This window comes from Canis aureus, chromosome 36 (assembly GCF_053574225.1).
Source record: "Canis aureus isolate CA01 chromosome 36, VMU_Caureus_v.1.0, whole genome shotgun sequence".
Lineage (NCBI taxonomy): Eukaryota > Metazoa > Chordata > Mammalia > Carnivora > Canidae > Canis > Canis aureus.
In genome coordinates this window covers 2,880,327-2,887,324 of record NC_135646.1, presented here as the reverse complement: position 1 = coordinate 2,887,324, position 6,998 = coordinate 2,880,327, and the positions used below count along the sequence as shown (strand labels likewise).

At 41.5% G+C, this 6,998-nt stretch overlaps 1 long non-coding RNA gene across 1 annotated transcript; it reads right to left on the bottom strand.

Moving 5' to 3' along the window:
* Positions 1-470: 470 nt before the first annotated feature.
* Positions 471-3,369, bottom strand: LOC144305914 (uncharacterized). Its single transcript, XR_013372946.1, has 2 exons — positions 3,116-3,369; positions 471-2,314 (listed from the first exon to the last, which is right to left on the bottom strand). It is a non-coding gene; the product is annotated as an uncharacterized LOC144305914 (long non-coding RNA).
* Between the last annotated feature and the right edge of the window lie 3,629 nt (positions 3,370-6,998).

The window sequence follows — 6,998 nt, the reverse complement described above, 5'->3', positions numbered from 1 at the left end:
GTCAGTAGGGCGCGCACTGGGCTCCCAGATGGGAGGCAGAGCCCGAGATCAGCCCTGAGGTCTCTGCTTGCTTTGCTCTGATCCCTCACCTCTCTAGTCATTCTCAGTCCTTCCTCTCCTGTTTCTCCTGGGTACCAACCAGGCCATAATCTCCAACCTGAGCCCCATCAGAGATTTGGGTGTGGCCCGACTAGGTGGCCAGATGACTTGGCTCACCTCTAAGGTGTTGCCCAAGCATGGCAGTAGCCCACTCTGGGCTGCCTTGGGACACTGCTCTACACCACCCCTTCTTGGTGAACCCATGATAGCTTTGGAAACTGGAATGTCTGCATTTCAAATCTGTGTTGGCCCGTGGCCCATTGAGTGGTCAAGTGCTAAACATGACTAAATGATACCAGATTAGCTACAAATTGGTCAGGCCAAGCATGCACTTTTATAGCTCCTTTATTCAATAATGACATCACTAACAATTACTTTAAAATTTTTATTATGGAGAATGTCAAACATATATAGAAGTAGAATGGGATAATGAACTCCCATGCACCCATCAGACAGCTTCAGAATTACTTTTTAAGTTTATGACTATAAAAATAGTTGCATAACTTGCAAATCATTTCAATACTGCACAATTACATTTTGACTAAAGCCATATTTGCACTTCAGCCGTGTTGGCAGCCTTGCCTTTCAAGATCGTATCCTGCCCTCCTCAGTTATGATAGACCATTCCTCCTGGCCAACTTAGTCTGAACGGTTTAAGCCAATCTACCCAAGATATTATGTGTTTGCTCCCTTTTGTAAAAATAGAAGGTAATTGAAAAGGTCATAAAAATGTTCATCCATGAGGTCAGTCCATGCAGTTTTCCTTTTTGTCTCTGATAGCAATTTGGCAGGAGAGCGTATTTACTGCCTCTGATCTCAACCATAAAAAGGCCAGGGGGGTAACACAAACCATGCAGCCTCCCTTAATAATTAATTACACGGCCCATCCATGAGTTTATCTAAACAATTTTTGAAGCCATTTCTATTTCTAGCCTGTGCCAGTTCTGAAAAAAGCCCAGTAGAGACCATGGGGATATCAGGGCTGAACCAGGAGGTAGGGACAGGCCATAAAATACACATACATGCGTTTTACTCCACTGGATACAAATGGAATCCAAAACCAAGCAGTAAAGGTAGCAGGTGAACCAGAAAAAGTTTCTCCTTATTACTAAAGAGCCTATCACCTAAACCAACACATCTTCACCCAGTAAAGGTAAAATCAGACATGCCTGCTGGGTTGTGTTGCCTTTTGTGGTTAAAATGTAATTCTGAAGATGATGAATTTTCATCCCCAAACAAGCTCATTAATTTTACAAAACAGACAAAACCTTTAAGTCCTCCACCAAAGTTGATGTGTGTCCCTTTCCCTGCCCCTTCTTTTTCTTGAGGCATCACATGCTCATCTTTAGTAGGATGCGGCGAGGGAGGGAGGAAAAGATCTGAGTCCAAGGGAAAAAAAAATCAAGGATAGTGAGTTCTGAGGGACACCATATATGAAGGAGAAACATTGGTTCTTTGTAATAACGTTGTGTTCGCTCGAATTATGTTAGTTAGAAAAAGCCCAATATAAAATTCTAATAAAGTCTCTCAAAGGACAAGTTCTGTATACTACAAATTTCTCCAAATCAAAAATTCATTTATCGTAACCTGAGTCGGTACTACTGCCATTACAGAGGATTGTTTCTGTGGCTACATCAAAATAACTGTCATCCACCATCAGGTTTAGTCTTGAGTCGTGTGAGTTTGAATGAGATCTGAAAGCATTCCTTGAACCAAATGCAGTCTTGTATTGCTACCAGATGCTTTTCCTTTAACAGTGCTTGGGTTTCTTAGCTGAACTCACTGGATTTCTCTTCTGGAAGCTTCTGGCATTTTCTGAGCAGCCGGAGAAGGTGGGTTCTCCCTTTAGGTACTAACTGGGGCACAATCGGAAGACAACTGCGTGATGATGATGGTCAGTGTTGCAACTTAATCACAGGGGAAACTATGACTCAGTTGTTGTTAACTTCTCCAGGGCTGAGACTCTCTGCCCCCAGGGGAAACAGAACCGAAGGCCGTGTTCCCTTGTCTACTCTGGGACACTCACTGTGACCTATATAACCACCTGATGGCAGTCCAAGGTAAGACGCCTCCGCTCTCTTGTCATGGGGAGGAGCTTCGCAGGCTGTGGTTCCTTGGCCTGAAAGGCTCGCACCTCCAGGACAACCCCTCCTCACCCTGTGTGCTTCAGCTCTTCCCCAGCGAAGCTGCTCCCAGTCGGGCCATGTTTCTTTCACTAGGCAGGCAAAGAACCCAGGTTATAGACCATTTATATTGCCCATAAATTACTTATAAAATCTTCTGCATATACTGTATTTGTGTCTTGATCTCTATCTTGAGGATGTTTAATTCATTGTGGAAGGACCTTAATCTAGAAGACACACTCCAGGTGTGGTTAGCGTTTAAAAGCTCTAAATATGCTTCAACGTGGATGGAACTGGAGGGTATTATGCTGAGTGAAGTAAGTCAGTCGGAGAAGGACAAACATTATATGTTCTCATTCATTTGGGGAATATAAATAATAGTGAAAGGGAATATAAGGGAAGGGAGAAGAAATGTGTGGGAAATATCAGAAAGGGAGACAGAACGTAAAGACTGCTAACTCTGGGAAACGAACTAGGGGTGGTAGAAGGGGAGGAGGGCGGGGGGTGGGAGTGAATGGGTGACGGGCACTGGGGGTTATTCTGTATGTTAGTAAATTGAACACCAATAAAAAATTAAAAAAAAATAAAAAAATAAAAGCTCTAAATAAATAAATAAATAAATAAATAAATAAACAAACAAACAAATAAATAAATAAATACAAACCTACACTCCGGGGACAGCTACACAAAGACTTTGACTATCTCTTTTCATCCACCAGAGGGTTTAACAATCAGTAAATTGCATATTTAAAGATAATTTTCATTGGTTGGATGCCTGGCATTTTAAAAATGTGCGTTGGCTAGACTCTCAGTGTACCCTCTCTCACCTCTGCAGCAAAGGGTAAAGAGAGGAGTAAGCCTGGTGGCAGACAGCCGGCAGAAGGATGCCTTACCTGTAGGAATCCATCGGGTCCTGGGTTCCGCGGGGGATGTTGACACCTGACTCTTGCTGCCTGAATGGGGCACACTAATTTCAAGTGAGGTTTTAAATTAGTGCACCCAACGGCCTTGCTGCTCGGGGTGCTATGTGGGGACCTACTGAGCTGGCTGGAAACATGGGTCTCAGGCCTCAGGCCTTAGGCATTTCAACTAGATCCATGGTGACTTCCACGCACCCACGCTTACGGGCCGAGGGCTGGAACGTCATCATGCTTACAGACCAGTTTGCTTTTATTTTTCTTTTGGGATGCCAGCTTCCTGATAACGGTTGGCGTGACACAATTCTGTCGGAGGCTTCCTGCCACTCTAACTGACACCTAGTTATCAGTCCGGGAGTGGAGAAGAACTGCAGGCCTGGCCAAAGTTAGCTTTGGAGCCTGCCTTTATCTTTGGTAAATAACCTTATCTTTGCAAACTACCAAGTTGGCTTATAGCTTGTTCTTTTCCCAGCAGGCCCCTGTGGTGATCTTATAGTCACCACGTGGTTAGTTAGTTAATGTTTTATCCTATCGTCTCCAAGAGTGCGGAAACCGGCTTTGCTTTTTCTTTTACCTCTCTAGTCAAGTGTCCAGCACTGTAACTAGTAGACACTCAATAAGTATTTGTTGGATGACAATTGTTGTGAAGGAAGGAAATGTCTACAATTTTCTGACCAGGCAGGGAAAAAGACATTTAAGCTTTTATGGGCTTTAGCGCTTTGAACGGACTCTTGGGTGCTGAATGAACAACTTCCATTGTGATTTGCCCCCCAAAATTCCAAACAAGCAATTCCCAAGCTCCTATCTTGGCATTTCTGGTGCCCCTCTAGTGAGGCTCAGGGTGTGGAAGATAATTTATAAAAGCCTTTTCTTTTTTCTTTTCTCTATTTTCCTTTTGCTTATCTTTATTTGGTTGAAGCTTGCTAATCAGGTATGTACAAGCTTAAGAGTCATGGAATGCATAACCAGCGTTAAAAGGAACATTGAAAAATTGTTTCATGACTTCAGTACATTGTTTTGGTCTCAGAGTGGCAGACAGCCATTTTCCCAGAGGGAGGAAAACCAGCCAGTGGTGACACACATATGCCTCCTCTCAACTCCAGTCTTGTGAAATAGAAAATCTTATCAGAAATATGTAATCAATTTAAGCTTATTTTATGCAAATTACACCCTATTAAGGAAGCTTGTGAACAAAATCTCTGAAAACAAGATTCTGCAAGCTTTTTTGGCACCGCTGTGATAGACAGTACTAAATGCCAACAGACTTGCATATTTAAAATATTTAATGATGGGGAGAAAATATAAAATTAATTATCTTGGTGAGAAAAAACTGTCAGATAGATAATTTATTAAAAAATATTTTAGAAAATTATTACATAAAACGTTTCTAAATAAGAGCAATTGATCTATCTAACAATAGGAATTAGAACTTCACCAAAATGGTACCAAATTAAGATTTATGTTGAGCTCCAATTCAAACAATAGACGAAATAAGTTGTGCCTATAATGCACCATTGGTTGCTCATGGCAATCTTAGGACATTCGAACGGCTTGTTGGTCCATATCTGCAACGTTTAATATCTTATATGAGAGTTGTTTAAGGGAAGTCAAATATCTGTAATGCTCTAGCCATGCCTGCAAAGGGTATTTTTCAAGAGTGTGCTGTGGTTCTTGTGATGTGATGGTTAATTTTATGTGTTTTCTTGACTGGGCCACAGGAAATCCAGACATTTGATCAAATATTATTCTTGGTGTATCTGGGAGGGTGTTTCTGGGTGAGAGTAACCTTTGAATTGGTAGTCTAAGTGAAGCAGGGGGTCCTCTCCAGTGTAGACAAGCATCATCCAATCAGGTGAAGCCCTGAATGGAACAAGAAAACTTAATGTGAGGGAATTTTGTCGGCCTGAATAATTGAGCTGGGACATTGATCTTCTGCCTTCAAGTAACTCCCTCTCTCTCTCTCTCTCTCTCTCTCTCTATGTGTAATATATATGTATATATATATTATACATATAAAATATATATCAGCAACTCTCAAAATTCTCAAGCCTTTGGACCCACACTGCAGCTACACCACTGGTTCTCCCAAGTCTCCAACTTGGAGTTGGCTGATCTTGGGACTTTTCAGCCTCTGTAACTGTGTAGCTAATTCCTTCTCCCTCTCCTGCCCCTGCTCCTTCTCCTCTTCCATATATGTGTGTGTGTGTGTGTGTGTGTGTGTGTGTGTGTGTTTGTATGTATATGCTTATATGGGTATACACATATGTATAAAATCTCTATATACATAAATAGCTAGAACCATAATCAAAATCCTGTTGATATATCCTATTGATTCTGTTTTTCTACATATGTTTTATGCTGAGATGGTTCTTATATAGGGCTACGTTCATCATTATTCTACATTTAGGATTGGAGATTTCTAACAATTTTCAGAACCACATGTATAAGAAAAGAAATATGTGGGCAAGAAATTCATACACTGCAATAAGATGTGGATGAAGCAATTGAAATGGTTAAGTAATACAGTATTATTAAAACATAACATTTTTCTTAGACTTTCAACTTCACATAGGGAACTTACCATTTGAAAAGTATGAAGCTATAATATTTTATTGCTTAAGAGATATTTATGCACATAGATCCCTGAAATGGAAAGGCACACATTTTATCACTCCACTCCTATAACTCAGAGCTGTTCAATAGATTTAGTATTTTTAGAATGAATTAAGACCACACGTAGGCAATTCAAGCCCCAAGGCTTGCGGTTTCAATAAGGAATGAGGGGAATAACACAGTGGTAATGGAAACGCTTTGCACAGCTCTAGGTGTGTGCTCTAACCCTGAAAGAGAAAGGATGTGAAACACAGAAGTATGATTTACACCGAGAATGAGGAAAGAAGGCAAAGGGAAATGATGGAGAGCAAAAAGGAGGTTTCAGCTTCTACAGCCCAGGTCTTTCTCTCCTTAGACTGGAGGTGGTCCACAGCAGAGGTCACTTCTTGGGCCCCCAGGGTGGAAGAGACCACCTTTGTCACAGTTCCTTATACTTGCCCCTTCAGAGCTTGCAAATGCCAAGACCAAAGAGGATAACACTTCAGTCTTTTTTATAGGCATGGTTGCCAAAATAGGAGATGGGACAGTTTAGCTGTTCTACTAAACTATTCTCTATTTATATACAGAGCTTCCCAGTCGCAGCCTGAAGAAACAGAAAGGAAGCTGGTCTCACTCTTTTTTCCTCCTTCCTGCTTATTTCCATTCTTTACTTCCCAGTAGAGAACCCCTGCTCTTTTGGGCTACTGCAAATAAGTATTTCAAAAACTTCAGAGGGCATCTCCATTCCATGATGTAAATTATTTTCAGGGCAGTAGAGTAGCCACAGAGAAAGAAGACCTAGGGAGGTGGGTAGAGGATGGGGTAGCTGGGTGACAGCACTGAGGAGGGCACTTGATGGGATGAGCACTTGGTGTTATAGCATATGTTGGCAAATTGAATTTAAATTAAAACATTGAAGGAAGGGAGGGAGGAAGGAAGGAAGGAAGGAAGGAAGGAAGGAAGGAAGGAAGGAAGGAAGAAAGGAAGGAAGAAAGAAAAAGAAAGACCTAGATTCTAACATTATCCATTTAACTTAAACAATCCATTTGGTAAATATTTGTGTAATGCCTTCTTTGTGCAATACATTGGCACAAAGGCCGAGCTCATAAAAGTGTTAATAACGAAGGTGCCACGGAGATCAAAGGACAGAAAACACACATACATAAGTTAGAACACGATGGGATGTTTGCAGGTACACACTAGGCGGCAGGTGATAATAGGACGAAAGTGATCATTTCTGCTTGAGTCAAGAGGAAGGCTTTGCTGA